This window comes from Pleurodeles waltl, chromosome 4_1 (assembly GCF_031143425.1).
Source record: "Pleurodeles waltl isolate 20211129_DDA chromosome 4_1, aPleWal1.hap1.20221129, whole genome shotgun sequence".
Classification (NCBI taxonomy): domain Eukaryota; kingdom Metazoa; phylum Chordata; class Amphibia; order Caudata; family Salamandridae; genus Pleurodeles; species Pleurodeles waltl.
Window position 1 is genome coordinate 538,640,297 of NC_090442.1, and position 12,702 is coordinate 538,652,998.

At 55.6% G+C, this 12,702-nt stretch overlaps 1 protein-coding gene across 1 annotated transcript in view; it reads right to left on the reverse strand.

Moving 5' to 3' along the window:
• The window catches only part of CFTR (CF transmembrane conductance regulator), a 1,002,572-nt gene that overhangs the window by 369,652 nt on the left and 620,218 nt on the right, over nucleotides 1-12,702 (reverse strand). The window lies entirely within an intron of this gene.

The window sequence follows — 12,702 nt, forward strand, 5'->3', positions numbered from 1 at the left end:
CCACGAATCAACGCGGCGGGCTTTCCAACGCGGTATTCCACTGGCGGTACACACCGCCGCGGTCAAAATACACACACAGCACCAAAACACAGGCACATTGGAAATTACAAATACACACACCTGATACACATACACAACCCACTCCCACACAATCAATCAACTATAAAACACACCCCCACATCACCCACAAACCCCTACGACCACAATTACTGAGAGAAGGAGAGAGAGACACAGCAGACAATCCATAGCAATACACACTGAGGCACACTACACCATCACACACACCACATAGTAGCACAAAGCACCACACACCAACATACTCATCATCACATACACCACCCCACACCTCACCCACACCACCCCATGGCACCCCAAAGGCACCCACGCTTTTCGGACCAAGAACTCCGGGTCATGGTGGAGGAAATCCTAAGAGTGGAACCCCAGCTCTTCGGCTCACAGGTGCAGCACACCAGTATAGCTAGGAAGGCGGAGCTATGGCAGCGGATCGTGGACAGGGTCAACGCGGTGGGACAGCATTCCAGGAATAGGGAGGACATCCGCAAACGATGGAACGACCTACGGGGGAAGGTCCGATCGATGGTCTCCAGGCACAACATCGCGGTCCAGAAGACTGGCGGCGGACCCCCACCCACCCCTCCCGAATTTACATCATGGGAGCAAGAGGTCTTCAACATCCTGCATCCTCAGGGCCTCGCAGGAGTAGCCGGAGGAATGGACTCTGGTAAGTCCAATCTCAACTACTAGATCCCCCCCACCCCACCAGCATGCCAACCCACACCCCCACCCTCACCCCCAACCCCCCAGCACACATCCTCCCTGACAATGTCTCACCAGCACAACCCACCCATCCCAACACCAACTCCTGCATGCCAACACAATCCATGGACACCCATCACCCAAGCATGACCACCGCACTTACCCCCCCCCACTAACTACCCTCACAACACCTCCCTCAAGGGAATGCCTGCACTGGGGGACGAGGGCACCCATAACACGCACGCTATTGCACACACAGAAACAATAACCAAACTCTCTTACCCCATGCAGGACCCGAACGCCAAAACACCAGCCAGGAGGGTCCAGAAATGTCCATCCCACCCCCGGAACAGGCCCACAGTGAGGACAGCAGCTCTGTCGACACTGAACCTGATGACCAGCCCGGACCATCGGGGACCTCTGGGCAGTCGGTTCCCCTCACCCAGACACAGGCCACACCAGACCCGACCCCCTCTGCCAACACCAGCACAGCTCCCACCCAGCGGGCCCATGCCTCTGTCTCTAGGACACGTCAATCAGCGGTGTGTCTGCCACTACAGGGCACCCAGGCTAACCCAACACCCCAACAACAACAGGGACCTGGGGGCAGTGGGAGCGGGCACACCGTCCAGGAGACAGAGGCCGGGGGAAACCGGGCAGCTCGGAGGGCTGCTGTGCGACAGGGGGGGGAGGAGAGGCCCAGGGAACCCACTCTCCAAGAGGCCCTCACCACCATCATGGGGGCCTACCACCACTCCCAAGAGACGATGGCAACGGTACTGGCCAGGTTCACGGAGATCCAGGCACAGCAGGAGGAACGCTACATGGGGTTCAGGGAGGAGCTGAGAATCATCGGGACCGCAATGGGGACCATCGTCCTGGCCCTCAACAGGATAGAAGACGCGTTGCGGGACCATGTGGCACCACACAGGGCCCCTGTCACTAGCCCGGACCAGGAACAGCCTACCACCTCCGCCGGCGCTAGTGGACAGGAGGCCCCAACACCACGGCAGGCCACCAGAACCCCACCTCCTGCTGAAGAACAACCACCCCGTAAGAGGAGCCTGAGATCCAAAAAAAAGACAGAGTAGGATGTCAAGACCCCCGCCAGCAGGACATACCCCCTGAACTCTTCCCACTGTCCCACATTGCCACCCTGTCCAACCATGAACTGCCTCTGCTCCATCCTTCCACAGGCAAAAGGACAATGCACCTGTGAGACTGAGAACTGGACTCTGCCATGGACATTACTCCACCCCCACCCATCACCCTTATAATCACATGTACCAATATCTAGCCCTGTAAATAAATCACATATTGCACACAAATCAGTTTGGAGTCATGCTGTATTATTAGCAAATGTATTACATATTACTGTTCAATATCTGTTCTGTCAATTAGTGATGACAACATACCAATGTCAATACGCTGTAGTTCATGGGCAAACCAAGCAGAAGTCAGGCACTGCGTCATACAGCACTGAGAAGGGAAGGGAAAATCAAAAATTACCCAAAAAGATCTGGTGGGAACTACAGAAAGTACAGATGCAGGAGGCTAGAAGCAATTGTGAAATGGCGTGGGTGATTCTTACCTGGGTGTTACTGGAAATACTGTTGTATCACTCTGTCCCTATTGTCTGTGTCGTCCTCTGAGTCTTCCTCCTCTTCACTCTCCACAGGCTCCACGGCTTCTACAACACCACCATCTGGACTATCCTCCTGCAGGAAAGGCACCTGGCGTCGCAAAGCCAGGTTGTGAAGCATACAGCACGCCACGATGATATGGCACACCTTCTTTGGTGAGTACATTAGGGATCCACCTGTCATATGCAGGCACCTAAACCTGGCCTTCAGGAGGCCAAAGGTTCGCTCAATCACCCTCCTAGTACGCCCATGGGCCTCATTGTAGCGTTCCTCTGCCCTTGTCTGGGGATTCCTCACTGGGGTCAGTAGCCACGGCAGGTTGGGGTAACCAGAGTCACCTATTAGCCACACACGTTGTCTCTGTAGCTGCTCCATCACATAGGGGATGCTGCTATTTCGCATCACATACGCGTCATGCACTGACCCTGGGAACTTGGCATTTACATGGGAGATGTACTGGTCAGCCAAACAGACCACCTGGACATTCATCGAATGATAATTTTTTCTGTTTCAGTACACCTGCTCATCGTCTTTTGGGGGTACCAAAGCCACATGGGTCCCATCAATGGCACCAATGATGTTGGGGATATGTCCAAGGGCATAGAAATCACCCTTCACTGTAGGCAAGTCACCCTCCTCTGGGAAAATGATGTAGCTCCGCATGAGTTTCATCAGGGCAGACAACACTCTGCTCAAAATCTTAGAAAACATAGGCTGAGACATTCCAGATGACATGGCCACTGTGGTCTGGAATGACCCACTGGCCAAAAAATGGAGGACTGACAAAACCTGCACCAGAGGGGGAATCCCTGTGGGTTGGCGGATGGGGGACATCAGGGCTGGCTCCAGCTGGGCACACAGTTCATGGATAGTGGCACGATCAAGTCTGTATCGAAGTATTATATGGCGTTCTTCCATTGTCGACAGGTCCACCAGCGGTCGGTACACGCGAGGATTCCTCCTTCTCATCGCAAGTCCCAGCGGACGGTGCCTAGGAAGGACAACATGGAGCACAGAGTCAGCCAAACCACAGGTACGTACAGACAGCTTGCACAGTTAAAGAATGGCAATGGGTTGAAAGGCGTGTATGTGTGGCAATGCAAGGCCTAGGCCTGTGTGTCGCAGTCAAAATTAAGCCATGTAGGCCCTTGAAATGGCGGCTGCCTGACCTGTGAAGTGGGACAATGGGATGTGAGGTCAATGCGCTGGCGGGGCACACCGTGGCGGTAGGCGGTCGAAGACCGCGGCGCAAAGCTGCATTGGTTAACATTGAAGCCTATGGGTTTCAGGAGCCAATGACGAAGTGCGCCGGCGGTCGCGGTACGCACCGCCGCGGTACGCACCGCCGCGGTACGCACCGCCGCGGGCGTGACCGCCATTTTCTATCTGCTTAATCACTCGAGACCTGATCATCCACAGGAGAGGACCTATACTGCAAGTGCTGCTGTGACCTCGGTCTGGAAGATACAATGGCTGCTGCGACTGGGGAAAGGGCCCCTGCCTTCACGTCTGAAGAGTTGGAGAAGCTCGTGGATGGGGTCCTCCCCCAGTATGCGCTACTCTACGGTCCTCCAGACCAACAAGTGAGTAAACCGGGTGCACATGGAATGGGCTATGCCTGTGTGGATTGGAGTGGATGTAAGTTGGTGGGGTGGGGGGCGAATGAGGAGTGCAACGCCCGACAGATGAGAGCATGTGCCATATGGCAAAGTTGGTGGGGGGGGCCAATCACATCTAACATGCAGGTCATTCATGATTTCCTCCTTTCCACCCTGTACATGTCAAATAGGTCAGCGCCCATCAGAAGATCGAGATTTGGCGTGCCATCGCCAAGGAAGTCCGGAACTTGGGGGTCCACAACAGATGGGGCACCCACTGCCGCAAGAGGTGGGAGGACATCCGCCGCGGAACAAGGAAGACCGCAGAAACACTGCTGGGGATGGCCTCCCAACCTAGGAGGGGTGCCAGTCGCACCATGACCCCCCTGATGTCCCGGATCCTGGCGGTGGCCTACCCTGAATTGGATGGGCGCTTTAAGACATCACAGCAGACACAAGGGGGTGAGTATCAGCACATTCTCCTATCTTTCTGCGCAGTGGAGGCGTCTGGGTGGGGGAGGAGGGCTGTGGGTGACATTAGGCCAGGGCGCTTTCTGTAGTGTAGTCCTCTCCCTTAGGCATGGCCCTGTGCCCCCGGCCCCCACCTCGGTAGGGTGACAAGTACAGCCATTGAAGGTCCAGCATCTCCCATGTGCGCGTTTGACGTCTCTTGGCCTGTTGTCTTAGTCAGTAGTACTGAGTAGTGTACCCCGAATGCGCGGCTTAGTGCATTAGGCACCTGTGTCTGTCCTCTCCGCCAACGGTGTTGACATTGCATGCACTCAACCTGGTCTTCTTTTTTCTCCCCCCACCCTTTCTCTTCATCTTCTTGTGCATGTGTGCATTAGCATCATCAGGCGGAGGAGATTTGGCATCGGAGCACGAGGGAGCTGCAGGACACAAGGCCCCGGTGGGCCCAGGAACAGACACCGAGGGCACCAGTGATCCGGAGGGCGAGGGGAGCACCACAACGGGGACCGCTGGTGAGAGCAGCGAAAGCGACACGTCCTCGGATGGGAGCTCCCTAGGGGTGGCGGCAACATCCGTGCCCCCTGCCTCTACAGGTACAGCCGCCACCCAGCGCACCAGCCCCGCCCTCCCAGCAGCCCCTCAGTCTTCGCTCCGTGCCGGTTCGCCCAGGAAGGCGCGCGTCTCCTTCGCCCCAGGCACCTCAGCCCCTGCCCCTGTTGCCCCTGCTGCCCTCAGTGCGGAGCTCATTGACCTGGTAAGGATGCTCATTGTTGGGCAGACGACCCTTTTGAATGCCATCCAGGGTGTGCAAAGGGAGGTGCAACAGAGCAATGCGTACCTGGAGGGCATTCATTCGGGTCAGGCTGCCCATCAACGAGCGTTCACTGCTCTGGCCTCAGCACTGACGGCAGCCATTGTCCCTGTTTCCAGCCTCCCTCTTCTTACTGCCTCCAGCCTTTCTCTGTCTCCTGTTCCTCAGCCTATCCCATCCACACCATCAGACCAGCCTGCACACACCTCAACACCCAAGAGCAGCTCATCCAAACACAAGCACCACAGATCCCACAAACACTCACCCAAGCAACACCCAGATGCAGACATGCCAACAGCCACTGCCACCCCTCTGTCCCCCTCCTCCTCGTCTCCCTCCTCCCTCCCTGTGACGTCTACACTCACACCTGCATGCACCCCAACATCAGCCAGTGCTTCCATCACCACCTCACCCTCCAGGACAGTCCACACTCGTGCAGTCACCACCCCCACTGCCATTTACACGTCCCCTGTGTCCTCTCCCACTGTGTCTGTCACCCCCTCTTCCAAGACACACAAACGCAGGCAGACACCCACCCAACAGCCATCCACCTCACGACAGCCTACAGCACCAGCACCTTCACCCAATGACAGCACACCTGACTCTCCTACAACCACCTCCTCTACCTCCACTTCCATCTCCACTTCTCCTACCCTTTACCTTGGCCCTAAAAAACTTTTCCTGGCTAACCTTAACCTCTTTCCCCCCGATGAGCTCCCCCATCCATCTTCAAGAGCACCGCAGCCACCACCAGCCCAGCTTTGGGTGTCACTGTTGTGCCTGGGTTCTGGAGCCCACCCTTTGCCAGCAGTGACACATCGATCAGCAGCAAGGACACGTCCAGCCCCCCCCCCCCCGGCAAGAGGGCCCGCAAAAACAAGGGCCGCCGTGCGAGGACCGACAGGGCTGCCCCCAAGGAGCAATGTGCGGCCACTTCACCACCCACACCATCTAGGGGAGGCAAGGGCCCGAGAGCCCCATCAAAGGAGCGGAACGGCAGCAGGAGCGCGGAGAAGGTGGACCCCACATGCCACATCCCAGCTGGGAAGGAGGACACTAAGGAGGCCAGGAGTCCGTCCCCGAAGGGTCCAGAAACGTCACGGTCCGAGGGCGACTGAGCAGGGAGTCCAGGCCAGGTCTGGCTCCCTTGACCTGCTGGATGAGCACCGCTGAACAGGGCCCGCCGTGCTGAAGAGCACCGCTGAACAGGGCCCGCCGTGGAGTAGAGCACCGCTGAACAGGGCCCGCGGTGCAGAAGAGCACCGCTGAACAGGGCCCGCCGTGGAGATAGGCACCGCTGAACAGGGCCCGCCGTGGAGATAGGCACCGCTGAACAGGGCCCGCCGTGGAGTAGAGCACCGCTGAACAGGGCTCGCCGTGGAGTAGAGCACCGCTGAACAGGGCCCGCGGTGCAGAAGAGCACCGCTGAACAGGGCCCGCCGTGGAGATAGGCACCGCTGAACAGGGCCCCGCCGTGGAGAAGAGCACCGCTGAACAGGGCCCGCGGTGCAGAAGAGCACCGCTGAACAGGGCCCGCCGTGGAGATAGGCACCGCTGAACAGGGCCCGCCGTGGAGTAGAGCACCGCTGAACAGGGCCCGCGGTGCAGAAGAGCACAGCTGAACAGGGCCCGCCGTGGAGATAGGCACCGCTGAACAGGGCCCGCCGTGGAGTAGAGCACCGCTGAACAGGGCCCGCGGTGCAGAAGAGCACCGCTGAACAGGGCCCGCCGTGGAGATATGCACCGCTGAACAGGGCCCGCGGTGCAGAAGAGCACCGCTGAACAGGGCCCGCCGTGGAGAAGAGCACCGCTGAACAGGGCCCCGCCGTGGAGAAGAGCACCGCTGAACAGGGCCCCGCCATCTCAAGCACCGCTCCGCTGGGCCCTTCCTCTCAAGCACCGCTCCGCTGGGCCCTTCATCTCAAGCACCGCTACGCTGGGCACCGCCGTCTCAAGCACCGCTCCGCTGGGCCCTTCCTCTCAAGCACCGCTACGCTGGGCACCGCCGTCTCAAGCACCGCTCCGCTGGGCACCGCCGTCTCAAGCACCGCTCCGCTGGGCCCTTCCTCTCAAGCACCGCTACGCTGGGCACCGCCGTCTCAAGCACAGCTCCGCTGGGCACCGCCGTCTCAAGCACCGCTCCGCTGGGCCCTTCCTCTCAAGCACCGCTACGCTGGGCACCGCCGTCTCAAGCACCGCTCCGCTGGGCCCTTCCTGTCAAGCACCGCTCCGCTGGGCCCTTCCTCTCAAGCACCGCTCCGCTGGGCCCTTCCTCTCAAGCACCGCTCCGCTGGGCACCGCCGTCTCAAGCACCGCTCCGCTGGGCACCGCCGTCTCAAGCACCGCTCCGCTGGGCCCTTCCTCTCAAGCACCGCTCAGCTGGGCCCTTCCTCTCAAGCACCGCTACGCTGGGCACCGCCGTCTCAAGCACCGCTACGCTGGGCACCGCCGTCTCAAGCACCGCTCCGCTGGGCCCTTCCTCTCAAGCACCGCTACGCTGGGCACCGCCGTCTCAAGCACCGCTCCGCTGGGCACCGCCGTCTCAAGCACCGCTCCGCTGGGCCCTTCCTCTCAAGCACCGCTACGCTGGGCACCGCCGTCTCAAGCACCGCTCCGCTGGGCCCTTCCTGTCAAGCACCGCTCCGCTGGGCCCTTCCTCTCAAGCACCGCTCCGCTGGGCCCTTCCTCTCAAGCACCGCTCCGCTGGGCACCGCCGTCTCAAGCACCGCTCCGCTGGGCACCGCCGTCTCAAGCACCGTTTATGGTTCACTGTGCCCACCATGCCTCCTCCTTGACCAGTGGAGACTGTCATCCACCTGATGGACTGTGGCTTTGCACTCCCCAGGATGATCCAGTGGGCAGCCCACCCACTGTAGAGACATTGAGAGACTGTGGCTTTGCACTCCCCAGGATGGTCCAGTGGGCAGCCCACCCACTGTAGAGACATTGAGAGACTGTGGCTTTGCACTCCCCAGGATGGTCAGTGGGCAGCCCACCCACTGTAGAGACATTGAGAGACTGTGGCTTTGCACTCCCCAGGATGGTCCAGTGGGCATGGTGGCTCCTCGTGGATCTGGCGTCGTGGACTCATGTGGCTGTGGTGCCCCCCCCCTTCCCTTCCCCCTGAGGTGCCTGTAGTTTTTACATCTGATGCCCCTGCAGTGTTCTCTCCAAAGGACTCAGGTCTCCTGTGTGGGCTTTGCCCTTATTTCTCAAGACTTTGGCCCACGGACATGCTGAATTCGTAGGATGTGCAGGACTTGGTACTTCAGTTATACACTGATGTGTATGTCATTAGTTTTGTTGTGAATATCTTTCATGGTTGTACGATAATTTTCTGGAGCTTTTTGGTACATAAATATTTATTCCAAATATGATTATGTCCTAGCATTTTTCAGGGGTGTTTGGGTGGTGTAACTGTGACTTGGTGCTCTGCATTGGTGAGTACATAGTTGGGGGGGGGGGGGGTCGCATATGTGTGTGCCCGTAGCCTTTCGTCCTCCCCCTCCCGTGTGTCGTAGGTGCAGTACTCACCGTTGTCGTCAGCGCCGGACTTCGTACTCGTGGTAGATGAGAAGGTAGACGAGAGCAGGTAGGATGTTTAATTCGGGTTCCATGCTGTCCTCCTTCCTCCTGGAGTGCGTAGTGGTGAGCGTTTTCCCGTCCGTAGTCTGTTTCCGCCGTGTTTTTATCGGCGGTGCTCCCGCCCCGGAAAAGGTGGCGTATTGGTGAGTTGGAATAGTGTGGGCGGTACATTGTCTGCCGCTTGTCTGTTGGCGGTGACCGCCGCGCTGTTTGTTTGTACCGCTGTAGCGGTCGGAGTGTTAAGGTGGCTGTCTGTGTTGGCGGTTCCCGCCAGGCTCAGAATCCCATTTTTTTTACCGCCAGCCTGTTGGCGGGTTGGCCGCCGCTTTAACACCGACCGCCAGGGTTAGAATCACCCCCTAAGTCTGCTAAAGACAAACTGGGGCTGTGTGATTCATGGAGAGTGCAACATCCACAAGATAAATAAATTACTTGCTTTTCTAAGACTCATCAATTAGCTTCTAAGGTAGACTTTTCCTCACAGCAACCCAGTTGAAAGGAAAAGTTAAATTTCTCTCAAATTGTTTTCCAGGCCACATATTAACATGGAGGAGGCATGCTGATAAACGTCTCTTAAAAAACACACAATGTATGGGATATATTACAAAAAAAATAGTTCTCTATTTCAAGACGAATGAAGATCCTCTCCCGTTGAGGTTGTAAGGGCCACATTTAAGTTATTTAGACCAAGTGAAATAACAACATTTAGATTCACTCCAGAATAATTTAAAGCTAACAGAATAGGCACTCACCTAGACACAATCTAGAGTTCACTATAACCATCACAAACTCACACCCTCACTTCAACACACCTGTTCTGTGCTGCTCTGTACCACACACTTCTAAAAGCACAACAGGGCCCCCTTTCTTAGATCTTAGCGACTTCACAGTGCCTTGCTTCCCTCAGTCCTATGCCATATATTGTACAGATACTCACCCTTAACGTGAAGGGTCTCAACAATCCTACCAAACGCAAAGTTGTGCTTTCCTATCTTGAACACTCGGGAGGCCATATTTGCCTACTCCAAGAAACCCACTTGTTGGGCACTCACTGGTTTAGATTGTGCTCCAAAACCTTCCCAAATCAATTATTTTCCTCCAACTCCACAAAAACTGCGCGAGTGGTGATTCTGGTATCCAGTTCCTTCCAAGGGAAAATAGGCCCTAAGCTGGTGGAAATGAGGGGTAAATTGTTACCCTATTCTGTGTCCTTGGTTTCATAGACCTTTACGTTGTGGACCCTAATAAGGGTGAGGAGCACTATATATGTTGCACAGTGGTGGAGGTGATGACAATACAGGACCGCTTAGTGCTCTTGGACCACTTCGTTTTTGATAATGACATTGATAGATCTGCCCAACACTCTGGTCAAACAGGGGCAATTTCACAGGAAGGCACCCATTGGCTGGGGGAAGTAGGTCTAGGTGACATTTGGTGCAAGCTACACACATAAATGAGAGACTATACAATCTACTCACACGCACATAAGACGTACGACCAATTTGATCACTGTTTAGGCAGCCACGGCATCCAAGCTATGGCCCCAGCTTTGGAAATAAAATGCAGTTGTCTGTCTGATCATGCAGTGATTTCACTTGCCCTGACTTTTCCACCGGTGCAGCCTATCACTAGGTTCTGACAGCTAAAACACTCTTACACTGCCCAGAAGTCGTTAAACAAATTAATAATGTCCTAGAGGACTTCCTTGCAATCAGCAACACTGTGGACGTCTCTATCTCAACATTGTGGGAAACGCTAAAGGCAGTTGTCTGAGGCAAGCAAATGAGGATTTACACAGTGGACAATAAAATCCATAAGGACAAGAGGGAGCATCAGTCCCGACAGGTTCAGGAACTTAAGCAGATTCACAAGTGCAGTGGCGGCAATTAGAGGTCGCCCAAACACCATTAACGGGAGCTGATCTGGACAGTGCGGAATACTCTGCCGTCCAACTTCGCCATTCCTATTATATTGGTGGGGACAGGTGTGGCTGCCTCAGACCGCTAGGGTCCAGGTGATTCTGGATCCCAATGGTGTGGAACATACTGACGACCCCAAGATCGGCGCTGCCTTCTGGGACTTTTGCATGTAGTTATACACAAAACAGGGCCTGCCTGCGGATGGACCGGGCCTTAACCTTCAGGGTGCCCACACACCGAAGTTAACATCGGAACAGGCTTCTCACCTTGATCGCCCGATTCAGGTCGAGGAAGTCATTACAATCATTGCCAGACAGTCCCCTCTTAAGTTGCCAGGTCCGGATGGGTTTTTGCCATTTTTCTATAAAACCTTCTGCACGACCTTGGCTTCCCTTCTTGCTAGATTGCTTAATGCTATCAAAGACCAAGCCTCGATCCCACCTTCTACGCTACCAGCCTTTAACATCGTTATCCCAAAGTGGGGCAAGGATAAGCGAAACTGCGCATCCTATTGGTCAAAATCACTTCTTAACAATGATCTTAAGCTTTTCACTGGCATTCTAGCAGCCCATCTAAGCCCACTTCCACTGGCCTGATGGCTCCTCATCAGGTGAGCTTTGAACCCCATTGCTAGTGTGGTAACAATACAAAGCGGATCATACATCTAATCAATAAAGCTTGCAGCTCGGGGTGGGACTGAGTGCTGTTGGCAGTGGATGCCGAGAAGGCATTTGATCAGGTCCACTGGCCATACCTGAGGGCCACTCTAAAGCATTTTGGCCTAGGAGAACACTTCTGCTCCAGGATTCTTAGTAACTACAGCCATCCGGTCGCAACTGTTCAAGTGAACGGCCAGACGTCAACCACATTTCCCATGTGTAGAGGCACACGCCAGGGCTGTCCTCTTTCACCCCTGCTTTTTTGACTATGTATGGAGCCATTGGCCCAGCACTTCTTTGATATACTGGTCATCAAGGGGATGCCTTTTGGAGGAAAGGAGCACACCATCAGTCCATATGCTGACGATGTCTTAGTGGTCCTGGAGGAGCCCTCCACCTCCCTCTCAACCTTCCTTTCTAAACTAGAGGCTTTTGATTAGGCAGCGGGGTTTCAGGTGAATGTGTATAAATCCCAGGCCCTTAATCTGTCTCTCACACCTGATAGCCAAAAGACCTTTGCTCGCAAACACCCAATTCAATGGCTGACAACCTCCATCCCTTACCTGGGTATACAATGGACTCTTTCAGCCCGGGCGTCTGCGTCTCTCAACTACTAGATCTTGTGTCAGCAAATTAAGTCAGACCTAAGTAGATGGGGGCAATATCCCCTCTCCTGGCTCAATTGAGTGGCAGCCTCTTTCAGGCCTTGCCTGTGGCCCCTCCAACCGGGACCACCTGGGCCTTGCAATAAGATCTGTATTGCTTTGTATAGGCTGATGGTTGTTCTTGGATGTGGAAGGAGTTGAGCTGAAGATCCTGGCATGATGGTGGCCTCTGCATCCTGAACTTGCTTTGTTACTATCAGGCAGCCTAAACTTAGATTCCTCCTTCAGTGGCCTCGAGAGGCGTCTGAAAGGCATTGGCTTTTCATGGATAGGGTGGTGGCGGGCTACAGCTCTGGAAGATCCCCTTTCTACATAGACATGCTCAGCCACGAAGCCTCTACTTCTCCTCCATTACCAAACTTACCCTAGCTGTGTAGGACCGGGCAGCCGAGAGGGCTGACCTGACCTCCTTTCCATCCCCACTGACTCCTGTTGTCAGTAACCCAGACTTTACCCAGGTCTCAACTCAATCAGCTTCCAGCACTGGTAGAAAGCTGGATGTCGGTGTGTAGGTCACTTTTTTGATGAGGCGGGTGGCGTTTCCTTTGAGCAACTCCGATTGGATCATGCACTA